The sequence below is a fragment of the Somniosus microcephalus genome, chromosome 3 (genome assembly GCF_052327205.1).
Source record: "Somniosus microcephalus isolate GS21.2 chromosome 3, FLI_Smic_1.0, whole genome shotgun sequence".
NCBI lineage: Eukaryota > Metazoa > Chordata > Chondrichthyes > Squaliformes > Somniosidae > Somniosus > Somniosus microcephalus.
Window position 1 is genome coordinate 186,404,499 of NC_140989.1, and position 14,564 is coordinate 186,419,062.

Consider the following 14,564-nt stretch of genomic DNA (forward strand, 5'->3'; position numbering starts at 1 on the left):
TAAAAATACACTTACCTTACTGTAAATTCTTTAAAAATAATAAACCTGTGGAAAAAGTTTTCTAACTTTAATTAATAGACCACTTACCTTTTAAAACTAAGTCCTTACGTCTGCTTTTTTCACGCGTAAAAACCGGAGGCCTTCACACACGGGCAAAGCTTAAAAAAAGAAGGAATTTCAGCGCGCACGCGCAGACTCCTGCGCGCACGCGTTCGACCTCTGAACCCCTTGGTTCAGAGGAAAGGAAATGACGGTTTTCCGCGCATGCGCTGTGCATGCTGAAAACCGGCACTTCCATCGGGCCCACGCGTGAGTACCCCGTCCGTACTCACGCGTTGGGACCCGAATTACTGGGCCAATGTTCCTTGTGGCAGCATGGCTCTCACTGTAGGCCTGCTGTGCACGTGTGCATGGGTTCTGGATCAGAGTCATGAGCCACGTCATGAGTGGATAACCCTTGTCTCCCAGTAGCCAGCCTTTGACTTGCCGTGGTGGGTCAAATACAGGTGGCACAGAGGACTGCTGCAGAATGAAGGAATCGTGACTGCTGCCAGGGTAACGGGCATTGACCTGCATGATGAGCTGCCTGTGGATATATTAAGAAGGAGTTAGATATATTTCTTAAGGCTAAAGGGATCAAGGGATATGGGGAGAAAGCAGGGACAGGGTACTGAATTTGGATGATCAGCCATGATCTCATTAAATGGCGGAACAGGCTCAAGGGGCCGAATGGCCTACTTCTGCTCCTACCTTCTATGTTTCTATGGTCGCACACCAGCTGCACACTGAGGGAGTGGAATCCCTTTCAGTTCATGAAAATGGCGGAGTTGACGTGAGGTGCACGCAAGGCAATCTGCCTGCAGTCAGCGGCACCCTGCACCATGGGGAAGCCTGCAATCCAAGCAGACCCTCTTGCTCACTCCGCCTGCTTGTCTCTGGCAAGAGGGAATGAGATGAAAGTAGTTCTCTTTGTACAGAGAGCCTCAGTGACTTCCCTTATACAGCAGTGGACTGTAAACTGTGAGATCTTGCTTATATCTCCAGCAGCAGAAAGAAGCCAGACGCATAAAAGTTCAGAGCCACGGTCACCTTGACAGCCACTGGCAATGCTGTCCTTGCCCTGTTCAAGGTTGCAGTTGTACTGCAGCAGTTGGTAGATTTCACTCACAACCTCTTTAGTGAAGCGAAGACATCTCAAGTATTGGTCCTCGCTGAGGTAAGAGACTTGCTCCCTGAAGCACCTCAGCGGAAATGGCCTCAGCCCTTCTCCCCCTCCTCCTCTTCCTCCCTCTTCTAGCAACTTGTCCTGCTTTGCATGGCCTCTCTTCATTTTCCCAGTCATGCTCAATTCCCAGAGGAAGCCCTACCAGACCACCCTGGTCTAGAAGCAACTTGTTTCAGCACAAGATTTTAAATGACAAAAAAGTTCTTCAAGACCAGCCAGACCACTCCCTGTAGACTATTCAAACTTTAGCCAAGTATAGGAAAGCTCCAAAAACATGTACAATTGCATCAGCAGCCAGAAGAAATAATCTAGCAACGAACCTGTAAGTAGTTCATGATCCCTTTAAATAGCGCTGGTGGGTGGTCCTTCATTCCGTTTAACATCATGTTCAGCTGTGTGGGTTAAGTTTGGCTGGAGTGTGGAGTTTGAAAATGACAGCGGTGGTTTCAAATCAGTGTTGCACACTCATTCACTGCTCTGCATGCTGCTGGCTCTTTACCAAGATGACATCCTGTGTACTTCCCGTCAGAAGGGTGGGCACGTGCATCCCGGACCACATTTTCGAGCTTTATGTGGCTGCGTAGCACCTAGAAAATCGGCACTACATGGCCCAATTTAGTCCCCTGTAACTTTATTGGGGGACAAACACTAAACAAACAAAACTATAATTGGCACTCTTTGAAACCATCAGCTCATTTTAAATGTTTTCCCTTGGCTCCTGCCCGTCACCTGATTGGCTGTGACATGCTCCTGTTCCACCTTTCAAATGATCTGATTGCTTGATACCAACAACCTCCCATTAATTTTGTTTTAACACTGACAACAGGATTGAAATGCTGTCATCTTAAAATGCTGATTTTTGGCACATATGGTTCTACCATGATCCTCCAGCCTGAAGCTGGCCTCTTGATCATCTCCGAGTATAATCGCTCAACCATTGGCAGCCGTGCCTTCAGCTACCTAGGCCCTAAGCTCTGGAATTCCCTCCCTAAACCTCTCCGCCTCGCTGCCTCTCTTCCCTCCTTTAAGACACTCCTTAAACCCTCCCTCTATGACCAAGCTTTCGCTCATTTGCCCTAATATCTCCTTATGTGGCTTGGTGTCAAATTTTGTTTGATAATTGCTCCTGTGAAGCGCCTTGGGATGTTTTACTACATTAAAGGTGGTATATAAATACAAATTGTTGTTGTTGATGTTCAAGCCAGTCCAATAGGAGCAGGTCCAATAACTCTGTTACTCTACCCTCAGATATTAGAACTGCCAATATGGGGTTCATATCGTTGTTCTGGCTAAGGTGTACCCTAGTCCTTTCCCTACTGGGGTTGTCTATCATGGCTGATAAAAGAAGATAGTCATCGTACTTCAGATGAACATTGGTCTTTATAGAGGAGGCAATTGTATTGGGAATTTGTGCATGTTGTTGGTATGTTAATTTTATCCTGTTAGCTAATGGGAAATTGTTGAACCAGAAAAATGAAAAAAAAGGCTGATACACGTTGGAAATCTTCAGAGATGAATAGTGTTCAAAACTGATATTTCAACTTCAGTATTATTTATATGAAAGATAGATGGGCTTCTCCAAAGGCTTTGTGAGTTTAACCGGTCAGCTGCTTTGATTTGCTGGACAGGTAGCTCCGGGAGTCGATCCCTGGTCTGTGCTGAGTTAGCTCATCGCAGCTGGGCCAGCAGTGGAGGTCTTACTGTGGAGAGGGCAGCAGCGTGGGGGGGGAAACAGCCGGGATTTCCGCTCCCGATTGATATTCCATGATCCCTGTTGGAAGTGCGCACATGCCGACGCCGGGCAAGGACAAGAACATGCTTGGTTGTGATGCCAGCAAATGGCTTACCTGCACTCACTGTCGTGGCTCATGCACAAATAATGGTCGCTTGGGAGAAGTACCGGAAGGCACGTGTTGCCTGTGAGGCTGTATCACAGCAAGGACTCAACATTTATAAAAGAGATGGGGAGGGGGAGGTAACTAGATTAGTGAGAAAATGATCTTCTCCAGAGGTTTCTCAGGCATTGTACAGAACAGTATTACAAAGGTAGAGGCCAGGCTACCTTTCTTCCAGTCCTCAGCCACCGATGTTCTATAACTGGATAATTTGAGGCACGCTTCGGTGACCTAATTTGACTCCCCATCAATTTTTTCAAACTCCCTTTGCCCTCTTTCAGCCCTTTTCGCTGATGATTGCACAGTGATCAGTGCCATTTGCAACTCCTCAGAAAATAAAGCAGTCCATGCCCGCATGCGGCAAGACCTGGATGACATTCAGGCTTGGGCTGATAAGTGGCAGGCAACAGTCGTGCCACACAAGTGGCAGGCAATGACTATCTCCAACAAGCGAGAGTCTAACCACCTCCCCTTGACATTCAACAAGATTACCATCGCCGAATCCCCCACCATCAACAACCTGGGGGTCACCATTGATCAGAAATTTAACTGGACCAGCCACATAAATAATGTGGCAACAAGAGCAGGTCAGAGGCTGGGTATTCTGCGGCAAGTGTCTCACCTCCTGACTCCTCAAAGTCTTTCTATTATCTACAAGGCACAAGTAAGGAGTGTGATGGAATACTCTCCACTTGCCTGGATGAGCGCAGCTCCAACAACACTCAAGAAGCTCAACACCATCCGGGACAAAGCAGACCGCTTGATTGGCACCCCATCCACCACCTTAAACATTCACGTCCTCCACCACCGGCGCACCGTGGCTGCAGTGTGTACCATCTACAAGATGCACTGCAGCAACTTGCCAAGGCTTCTTCGGCAGCACCTACCAAACCTGCTATCTCTTCAACCTAGAAGTACAAGAGCAGCAGGCGCATGGGAACACCTTCCTGGAACTTGCAAGTGTAGGGGGTGGTGTGTGAGTCAGCCTCACCTCTGACTTATGAACGGTTTGAATCGCTCCCACTCCCTTGATTCTAGACCTTGGGCTTATTTGGGGGGTGTGACAATTGGTTTTGGTGCAAGAAACTTTGATCTTTATTCAAGAAAGAAAATACAACATAACAATCTTATACTCTAATAAAAATGGGGAACATTTTAATACATACGAGGGAAATACAGTAGAAAATACCTCACCCCTCCCAATCCCACTTCCTAGCTAAGTTGAACTCCAGAGGACCAGGGATAATGCTCACCAAACGAATCCTTGACAGTTGAGCTGGTTCGCGGTTTCGGGGTTCGCTGGAAGTGTTAGTTGGTGTCTGCCGTACCCCGGACGCAGTAGAGGACTTCGACTGCTGGTCAGTCTTCGCAAGTCCGCTGATGTGGTAGGATGCATTTTGGATTTATGGGGTGAGTACCCACTTTTCTTCTGTCGAGATAGGGTTTAGAGTTCCTTTTAAGTAAAAATCTTACCTGGGGTTAAGTCAGGAATAGATTGTAGAGTGGAAAACTTTTGAATCTTCGGTATTCTCCTGAGTTATTTTCCTTTGGTCGTGGTGGCTCAATATTACCAGGTTGGCTGGTGGTACTATTTTGTTGGTAGTTTCATAAGGCTCTTGTTGCCGCGATATGCTCCAGTTTCTTCTTGTGTGTTGCTTCTAGAGAGAACTGCCTCTTCTTGGGAAAACAGGCCTTCAATTATACTTTGAGGGGCCTTCTAATCTGCGCGCCAAATCAGTCTCGGTTTATTGTTTGATTTGGGTGGGCTCATGAATGGAAACTTGATTAGAAATGTGTAAAATGGTTTCAGGATGCTGTACTGATTATTCAATGAGCTGTTGAGCTCCTAATTAATTGTCATAGCTATACTCAGGTGTCGAGTCTCCTGTCTGAGCCCAAGATTTCTATGTAGGTTGGCGAGGTGATTTGCATTATGCATGTTTTGGATGGGTCCTGTGTTTTGGGTGGGGACTGCTCCTTCGTGGATCAATTGTTAGGATGTTAATGTCTGATAGGGGCTGAGTGAGGTTTCACAGTTCCCCAGACAAATTGATTTACTCCAATACCAAAACTGTCTTTACAGGGGTTGATCCCATTCCCTGCTGCAGCTTTTTCTCCCTTTACAGGCCCAACATGCCTTTTAAAATGCCAAATCTTGGTTTCCGGCCTTGAATCTCCCTCTGTTAGGCCCAATGCGTATTTTATCATCCTGAAGCTTGTTAGAAAGAGTCCAAAGTCATTTTCCTTAGGGTTTTCTTCTAGCTTTGGGGGATCTGTGAATTTTGAGAATCTTACAGTCCTCCTGTGATACTTTACTTGTCGAGTGTCATACTAAGTGAGCTAAATTCTTGATCCCTAAGAGCCAACCTTCCCCCTGTAGTTTACCTACCTAAGACCCAAAGCATATATTCCCCTTTAAATGTAGTGTTCAGATGCATACACAGGTAAAATTCAATTACATTCATATCCAAGCATGGAGGGGGTCCAACACCCCTGCACCACTCGGAAAATATGGTACATACATAGTAAAATGATACGCGGTCACAAACTTTATTACAATGGCAATTAAGGCTCGTCCAATACATGATCATAAACTTTATTGTAATGCTCGTCCAATACCCTCTCATGTCGGGATTGGAGCTTTCTGCCCCTCCCCTTGCACTTTGTACATAGTAAGTAGAAAACTATACCGAGCTGGCAGACCACTAAAATATGGGAAGCCATTCTGATCCAGGAAGGGACCTCTATATTTTTGAAAATATCCCACCAGGGTGGAACTATGATGTCCGAAATCTCGCCCCCATCTCGACTGTATTTTGTTCTAGAGTATAGAAATGTTTTTGTGATATGTCTATGGCTTTGAGTAGGGGGGTAAGATGTTCGGGTAGAGTGGGAATTTCATAGCTAAAGTATGTAACATAGTCTTGTAGGTTGGTTATGTTTTAAGTTACAGTGAGGTGAACAGTGGAGGGTTCAGGAATGGGGACAATCCGTTCCTGGGCCACTTGAACTGCTGCCTCGGGTTTAAAGCAGAAACTGCTGTCACTTACCGGACACCAGATGTGCTGTCCATGCTGGTAGTGGGGCACACTTGTGGTGACACAATAGGCCCCACCCCTGTAAGATTCTCAAAATTCAGCAGATCCCCCAAAACCAAGAAGATTACCCTAAAGAAGGGATGTTTGGACTGTTAATAAACCATCTCAGAATGGTATAAGAATATTGGGCCTAAGGGAGATTTAAAATCAAAGACCCCAGGAGTTTGGTTTTATTTTTAAAAGCATGTTCGAGCCTGTGGAAGGAAGAAGGCTGCAACAAAAGAATTGGGACTGGCCTCTGTAAATGGACAGTTTTGGGTATTGGCATTAACCGAGCTGTCTGGGAACTATCTAAACTGTCTCAGTCATTTTACATACTGACAATAGACCAACGGAAAAGCAGTTCCCGCCAAAATTACAGAACCATCCAAAACCTTGCATAATGCAAGACATGCCACCAACCAACAAAAGAACCTTGGTCCCCACAGGAAAAGACAACTTTACTGCAATTAAACAAGAGGTTAAACAATCGATGGGACCATCCCGAAACCACTTCACACGTTCTTAAAACAACTTAAGATCGATGGGACCATCCCGAAACCAATTAAACAATTCAAACCAATCAAAATTAACGAGCCCGCCAAAACTAACAATAAGCCAGTACTTATTTGGCGCACAGATTAGCAGGCCTCAATCAGTATAATTGAAGGCCTGTTTCTCACAGAAAGGAGTTCAAGAAAGCAGTCCAAGAGGAAGTTAGTTCGAGTTCAAGTTCGAGTAAGAATATTCGTCGACCCAGAAGAGATCCACCAACTTCGGGATCAAGAAGTCCATCACGAAGCAGTTCTCCCTCTCGAAGAAGTAACACACCATCACGGCAGACCAGGGCCCCACGAAACAAACAACCAAAAATATTACCAGCAACCGGGTAATATTGGGCCACCGCAACCAACAAGAAACCAACTTGGAAGAAACCGAAGATCCGCAAGTTTTTCCACTCTACAAACTATCCTGACTTACCCCTGGGTAAGATTTTACTGAAAAGACTCTAAACCCTACTTCTAACCAATAGAAATTGGGCACTCACCTGATAGATCCAATACGCACCTGACCGCATCAGCGGACACGCGAAGACTGACCAGCAACACAGGTGAAGTCCTCTACTGCATCTGGGGTACAGCAGGCCCCAACCGCCACATCGAGAGAACCCCGAAATCGCGAACCTCTACAACTGTCAAAAGAAGTCGTTTTGGTAAGCATTATCCCTGGTCCTGTGGAGCCCAACTTAGCTAGTGAAGTGGGATTGGGAGGGGTGAAGTATTCTGTCTATTGTTATTTTCCCTCGTATATTCTGAAGTGTTCCCCCAATTTAGAGTGTTAAGATTATTGTGTTGTGTATTTTCTTTCTCAAATAAAGATCAAAGTTCTTTCACCAAAATTCAGTTGTCTGCTGCAATTTCATTACAACCCCCAAATAAGTCCAAGGTCTAGAACCAAGGGAGTGGGAGTGATTCGAACCGCTCATAAGTCAGAGGCGAAGCTGACCCAAACACCACCCCCTACACCTCCTATGAATGCTACCTGTGGGGGAACATGGCCTTGTGCCATTACCTCCATGGTACAGTTTATAGGTCATGCGCCAGCAGTTTTAATCCCGCACTCTGGCCTAGAATAGGCATTCAAGTGCTGGAGACACAGTATTATGTGTGCAACCTGGCTCTGGCACCCGGAGAGGTTAGTAGCTGTCATAGCGTGCTCCCACTTTATGACATAAGGTGGGACCGCTGTGAACCCCCTTGAATGATCCCAATGTTCTCCACCCTGTATACCAGTGTGGGTCGGGCTGTCCCACCCATGACCGCATCCTCACTACTATCCCCATGATACGCCTGCAGTCTACTGGGACAGGGTAGGCTTCAGAGGCTAGGCGGAGCTGACACGGGCTCAGCAAATTGCTAAACAAGTGGAGTGCTGCGAGGTGCTTGTTGCTGATCCAGGAGGGGACTAAACCTTGTTTTAAATCCTCCAGGTTGCTATGGCCCTCGCCCAGCAACCATGCCCCGTATAGCACACACACCTCATTCTGTGCAGCCTGATCCGAAGCATTCCTATCCTCCCGTATGAGTGCATTTACTGTTTTTGCATGTCTAGCTCAGCAATAATTTCCTTTAAATGGACCGTCATAACTTGGTCCTCATGTAGTTCTGAGCCTACCACTGTGTTTTCTTCCATTAGGATCTTTCGTAGTTGGGTTTTTAGACCATTTATTTGCATTTGCAGTTCTAGATCGTCCAGGCTATTTATTACAGAGGATCCTGTATTGTAGGTAGTGAAAATATCGTTCCAAGTTCCCCTTCTTTGCCTCCCTGCGCCCATAGTGTACTCAGCGTGTAATGTGTATAGCTCTGCTTTGTCTATGTTGGCAAAGTCGAATTCGTAGAATTTCCTGAACATTTCTTTTAGTAGGGCCTGGTTTAGCTGTTCTGTCTCCGTAGGGCACCATTCAGGTAAGTGTACTTCGATAAGGTTTAGGATAACTGAAGCTACTGCATAGTGTATCCCCTGGTATAGTACATTTTCGGTCAGTACCAGCACCTAACCCATTCCCTGGTCCCTTGGTGGTGGTAGGACACCTCTCTATTACTGTCCGTGCTGTCGGGACCGTGGGCAGGGGCTTTCGGGTGCGTGATACGAGTTCGGTGGCGTTGACTGGGATTGGGGAGTGTGGGACCGCACACGCATGCAGCCTAGAATCCCACCCCATCCCCTTCCCGGTATCTTGCCATTGTCTGGAGAAGATGATGAATATGCCTGTGGGGCAGACCCTCTCTGATCCCCACATGCAGATGTAAATTCCCTGTTCCAACTCCCACCACTTATCCCAACACACACTCACTCCCCCTTGGGTCCCCGTGATCGTCCGGTAGGTGTCGTTCCCCAGTCATTCCCAGTCGGCTGTATGGTCCCCTATGTCCCTGCTCAGCTTCCTGAGCCACCACCACCTATCCAGGGGAATCCGTCCTTTGCATGTAAGACACACACGTTTCCCCTCAGTGACACTGATCCGTGTAGCAACGACCTGTACCCTGGGGCACGGGATGGAGGCCTCCCCGTAGGTGAACCCAGTCTGGCTGGAGTATTGTGTAGAGTTAGACCCCAGCCACCCTGGCCACCTTCCCTTATGGAAATAAATAGCGAGCTCCTCCACACCCGGTTTGCCACTCCCAGCGGTAATGATCGGCGCTCTCTCTCCTGAGCACCCATAGATGTGGGAGTCCTCCACGTCACCTCAGTCATCGATGCTCACCCCTACCAGGGCGAGCAGGAGCAGAACCTTTCTCATGCCGAGAAGGTTCTCTGGCTTGACAAAGTGATCGAGTTTCGAAACTTAAACTTACTTCGAAAATAATTAAATAATAAACCTAAAGCTACCAAAACTGTAAAAACACACCTAAATACATCAGAAACGCTATGTGCATCCGCCGCCCGTTTTCGGGCGGCCAGGCTAATTCCTGTTCGGCCTCTGTCTTGTGCAGCTTCTGGGCAGCTTGTACGCCTGGGCATAAGGCAACCTGTAGCGCAGGACCTGGAGAGTCCTTCTTAAAGCAACTGGGGGTTTCCCTGAATCCCAGATGATCGGGGGAGTGTCTCCTCCTGTACTACAGCACACTACCCCCTTCTGTGTGGCTGCTGAGTCCCTGTCCTGTCCTTAGGGTTCCGCGCAGCCTGAGGCCGCAGGCTGGGGACCCCTCTCGTTCTCTTTGCCCACCGCTACCTCTCCTGTGAGTCCCTCACCGTTGGAGGCTGCAACAGTCTCACTTCTCACTCCCAGATGGTGAGGTACATACACTGCTGGGATATAATCTATTTCTCACTCAAGCACTCATAAGGAACAGATTGCAAATATCGGCCCAATTGTGGGATATAAATCACAAGAGGTAATTATATGAATTGTTCTTCCCCCGCAGCTTTGCGAAGTCAGGGGACCAAATATAAAGTAATCCTAGGTTATGAGATGTTCTCTGATAGCTCAGAGCTTGAGAGACTCCAGAAAAAGTGCATTCCATGCGAAACATACCAGCCCTGCCCATAACCCGTCATGCAGTAGCTGCGTCTTGTACTTTGCAGAAGCCGCGACTACTCAATTCCTTCTTTGACCGATGTACCGCAGCACCATGGAATCTGAGAAGTGGTTTCATTCTCAAGTAGAATGAAAAGCAATCCTACACTTTTGGTGTTATGTTAAATTACAAATCATTAAATCCAACAAAGGATGCAGATTAGTTAGCCAAATTGGAGAGCTTTGAGATGCACTCAACTATCAAGCCCACTTTACCGTCAGAAACCTTTAGGATTCAGAGCAAGATGGGTCAAGCAACAGGATGAAACCAAGAAATCCCCACAAGATTTTTTTTTTTGGTTGCTCGTGTTCAATATTGCTTGACCTTCCCCGTTGAGCATAATGATGGAAATTCACACCTTCAGCTAAAGACTAACCACAACGATGTGAAGTGAAATGGAAGTGGTTGACAAGTGGTGTGGGCATTTTGTTTAGTTACATATTTACTACAGTGGTTGCAGTCATTTTGTTGCATTGCAAGTAAAGGTTCTTACCTGTATATATAATGTGAACTTGAAAACTGAAGCGTTTTGGACAACCTCTTTCAACAGGTCAGGTTTTCTGCTGCAAAGCAAAACAGTTTCTTTCCGATTCTACTCGTGTTAATGACTATAGTAAAAAAAATCCTATTTTAATTAAAAACAAAAAAAACTAAGAACACAACTTATGGGAACTGATATTTATGCACTTTTTAAAGAAAGACAGTTTGGATTGTACAGAAAAATTCTCCCACCAACTGAAAGTATCTTATTAACATAGGAGTCCTTTTGTTTCTGTAACTCACATAGAGAAGGAAGGACGAGCTGGAGGCGCAGCAATCCTGCAGAACACGTAAACCTATAAGGGGTTTTCCTGAGGGATGTCTCTGAGGTTTCTCTCTCTGGAGGCCTCTCTCTCTTGCACAGTAAAACCTTGAGTGGTTCGACCCACTCGCCCCTTAGATTCTGTACTCTGGACTTAGGCGCAGGAACTACAATGTAGAGAAAACTCTTATAGACCAAGTTTGATGAAACAAAATGAAATTTTATTGCATAAGGAAAAATATCAAATCAAATGCAAGCAGATAAGAGAGTACATGGGAGGGAAAAACACAAACAAATCATAATGACACAATACTAACTAAGGCAAATACAGGCATCTTATACTCTACAAAGATCATCATGAAATAAGGAAACACACGGAATATCGAGGGACAATTCATGTTAATTGTACCCTTAAATCCACCCCCTTATTAAACCTATCTAGATCTGATTGTGAAGGGCCAGAAACATGCTCACCAATCCCACTAGAAAGTGCAAGGTTTTGAAGTCAAGTCTGTGTTTTGATCCCTTCAGGCGCTCCGTCTCCTCATGGATCGTGGAACCCCTGCGAGCTGCGCCACACCTCTCTCCTGAGGTGGGGGTCGGGGCGGCTGGACACCGGCGGGTCTGGATGTCGGCGGGGTCGAGGATCGTCGGCTCGACCCTGGTTAGAGGAGCCTTGGGCCGGCTCCCATAGATTTCCTTGGTTCGTTACTGTCTTTTTTCGAGCCGGAGTGGCTGGAAGGTTTCTTCTCTTGGGGCTTTATTTTTTTTGTTTCTTCTCCCAAGTTGGGTCGATGGCCTCTCGTTTCGGCAACGGCCCGGGGATGGTCGATGATCTCCCGATGTGTTTCCCCGGGGCGGGACGTCGACTTCGAAACAGCCTTCTTGATGTTGGCTTGGTTCTTCTTCCTCCTCCGATGGTGAAGAGGAGTTTGCTGATCTTCTCCCGAAGTGACTCCTCTTCACCCACCGCTGTCTCCAACTACAACTTCAGAGTTTCCCGAGTGTCTGCGTGAGCTCTGCGTCCTCCGAGCGAGTCCTTCTTCCTGAGTGTGTCGTACAACTCCAACTCCTTCAGTTATACTTTTCCCCCAGAAGCTCCACTTCCCACCCAAAATCAGGTTAGTCTTTGTTTAACTTTTGGCGGGCTGGGAGCACAGTGGGGTAGTTATTATATTTTAAAATGTTTTCGATGGCCGCTAAAGGCCCATCTCTGGTCTGGAATGACTTTCATTGTTTTTAATGTCCTGCTGATCTCATTATCTAGTCCTGGGTGCTGTTCTCATGAATATGAAATTGTCCCCTTTTGTTTGGGTCAACATTTAGATGGCCTCTGTCTCCAGGCCGATCTTGACTGGATCTGCATCTAATCCATATGTATATGTGTGGGTCTGGTTTCGTTCTCTCAGAAACGGCTTCCAGAACTTGCTGTGGGTTGAATCCACAAAGCTGTCTGAGGTTGCGCAGGAACCATTTTAAAGTGTCCCAATAAGCTGGTCACATGGTATTGTAGTGTCCACGTACCAATAACACATGGACTGCAGGAGAACGGTAATAACAAGTGTTTACTGAACAGAGGGTATGCTGGAACTGAAAGTACAGAAGCCTGCTACTGCTTTATATACAGGTGTGGTCACTGCCGGTACTACAGTATAAAAGCAGTTCTCTCTTAAAGGTACATACACAATTCCTCCCCTTTTAGATAAACAGTACATAACATTTGTGATAATAATAATAACTCCCGGGAAGTTATGTGCACATCACTTCCTGTGTTTGGACTAGTATAAATACTGTACTCAGTATGGTAAAAGGGCTTCACCTAGAGGCATGGTGAAGACCGCTCTTGTATATAGTTTAATTATAAGTTGCTTAAAGCTTACTTTAAAGTTCCTTGATGTGTGAGACTCTTTTGTTACATCAATTTAAGCAACTTAGTATTTACACTCACAAATACTAGACCTTCGGACAAACTCGGAGTTAAGGATCCAGGGAACCACCCATCATGGAAAACATCCTTAAACCTACTCGTCTGGACTTGGACCCAAACGCACCAGCAGCTGGCAGGGTATGGAAGCATTGGTACCGTACTTTTGAGAATTTTCTTGATGAATGTAAAGCGAATGCTTCTACTAAACTGAGGATACTTATCAACTATGTGACCCCAACAGTGTTTGAATATGTTGATGAATGGGATAATTACGATGAGGTGATCCGGGCACTTAAAAAACTATATGCCAAGACCGCAAATGAGGTCTATGCTAGGCATCTACTGGCCACAGCCCGACAAGGGCCAGGGGAATCGATTAACGAATTCCTTCAAGAACTTCGCAGGCTCAGCGTAGATTGTAACTTTCAGGCAGCCTCGGCTGAGCTGTGCCGCGAAGAAATGATTCGTGATGCTTTCATCTGCGGGATTGCCTCTCCATTTATACGCCAGCGTCTACTAGAAAGTAAATCTCGATCTGCTGCTGTAACTGCAACCAGACGATTCAAGTGGCCTCAGGTGAACCCTATCATGGAGGAATCTAATCCTGATGATACTTCTGATGAAGAAGAGGAGTATGACCCCACTTTAGCAGCCTCTTGGCAATCTAGGAAGGAATGCTTCTTTTGTGGAGATTCTTTTCACCCTAGGAAATTCTGCCCTGCTCGCAATGCGATCTGCAGTCATTGCGATAAAAAGGGACACTTTGCAAAAGTTTGCCAATCAAGAGCCTCTATGAGGGCCTATCCAGCTAAGGCCTACCGAGGGCCTATCAAGATGCTCCGGCTAGGACCTATCAAGCTTCCTCTTGAGCTCTCTCCCGAAGAAGCACACCTAGAGTTTTAGCCACTCTCTGTGCAACCACACCAATTACAGCTGCTTGCCCACAGAACCTGTTTCATGCAGCTACAAAAGTTTCAATTAATGGGCATACCTTAGATGCCTTAATTGACTCAGGAAGTACTGATAGTTTCATTAGAGAACAGATTGTTGTGAAATTGAAACTACATATCTTCCCATCGGACCAGGCAATTGCGATGGCTCAGTCATCACTTAATACCAGAATCTCCAGCTTTTGTATTATTGATATGACACTTAATGGTCGCATGTATCCCTCCACCCGACTTTCGGTGCTCAAGGACTTATGTAGTGATCTCATCTTAGGGCTGGATTTTCAAAAACAGCATAAGAAACTCACCATTGAGTTCGGCGGATCCAAACCTGGACTTACTATTTCTAATATACTGTCTAAATTACCGTTTTGTGCATTATCAGCAGCTTCACTTGATGAACCCTCATTATTTGCCAGTATTCCTCCTCGATGCAAACCAATAATAACGAAATCGCGGCGCTTTAGTCAGGAAGACCAATCTTTTATTGAGGCTGAAATCTCTCGACTTTTAGCAGAGGATATCATCGAACCATGTTCGTCGCCCTGGTGGGCTCAAATCGTCATCAGCAAGAACCCTCTAAAACCTCACAAACAACGACTATGCATT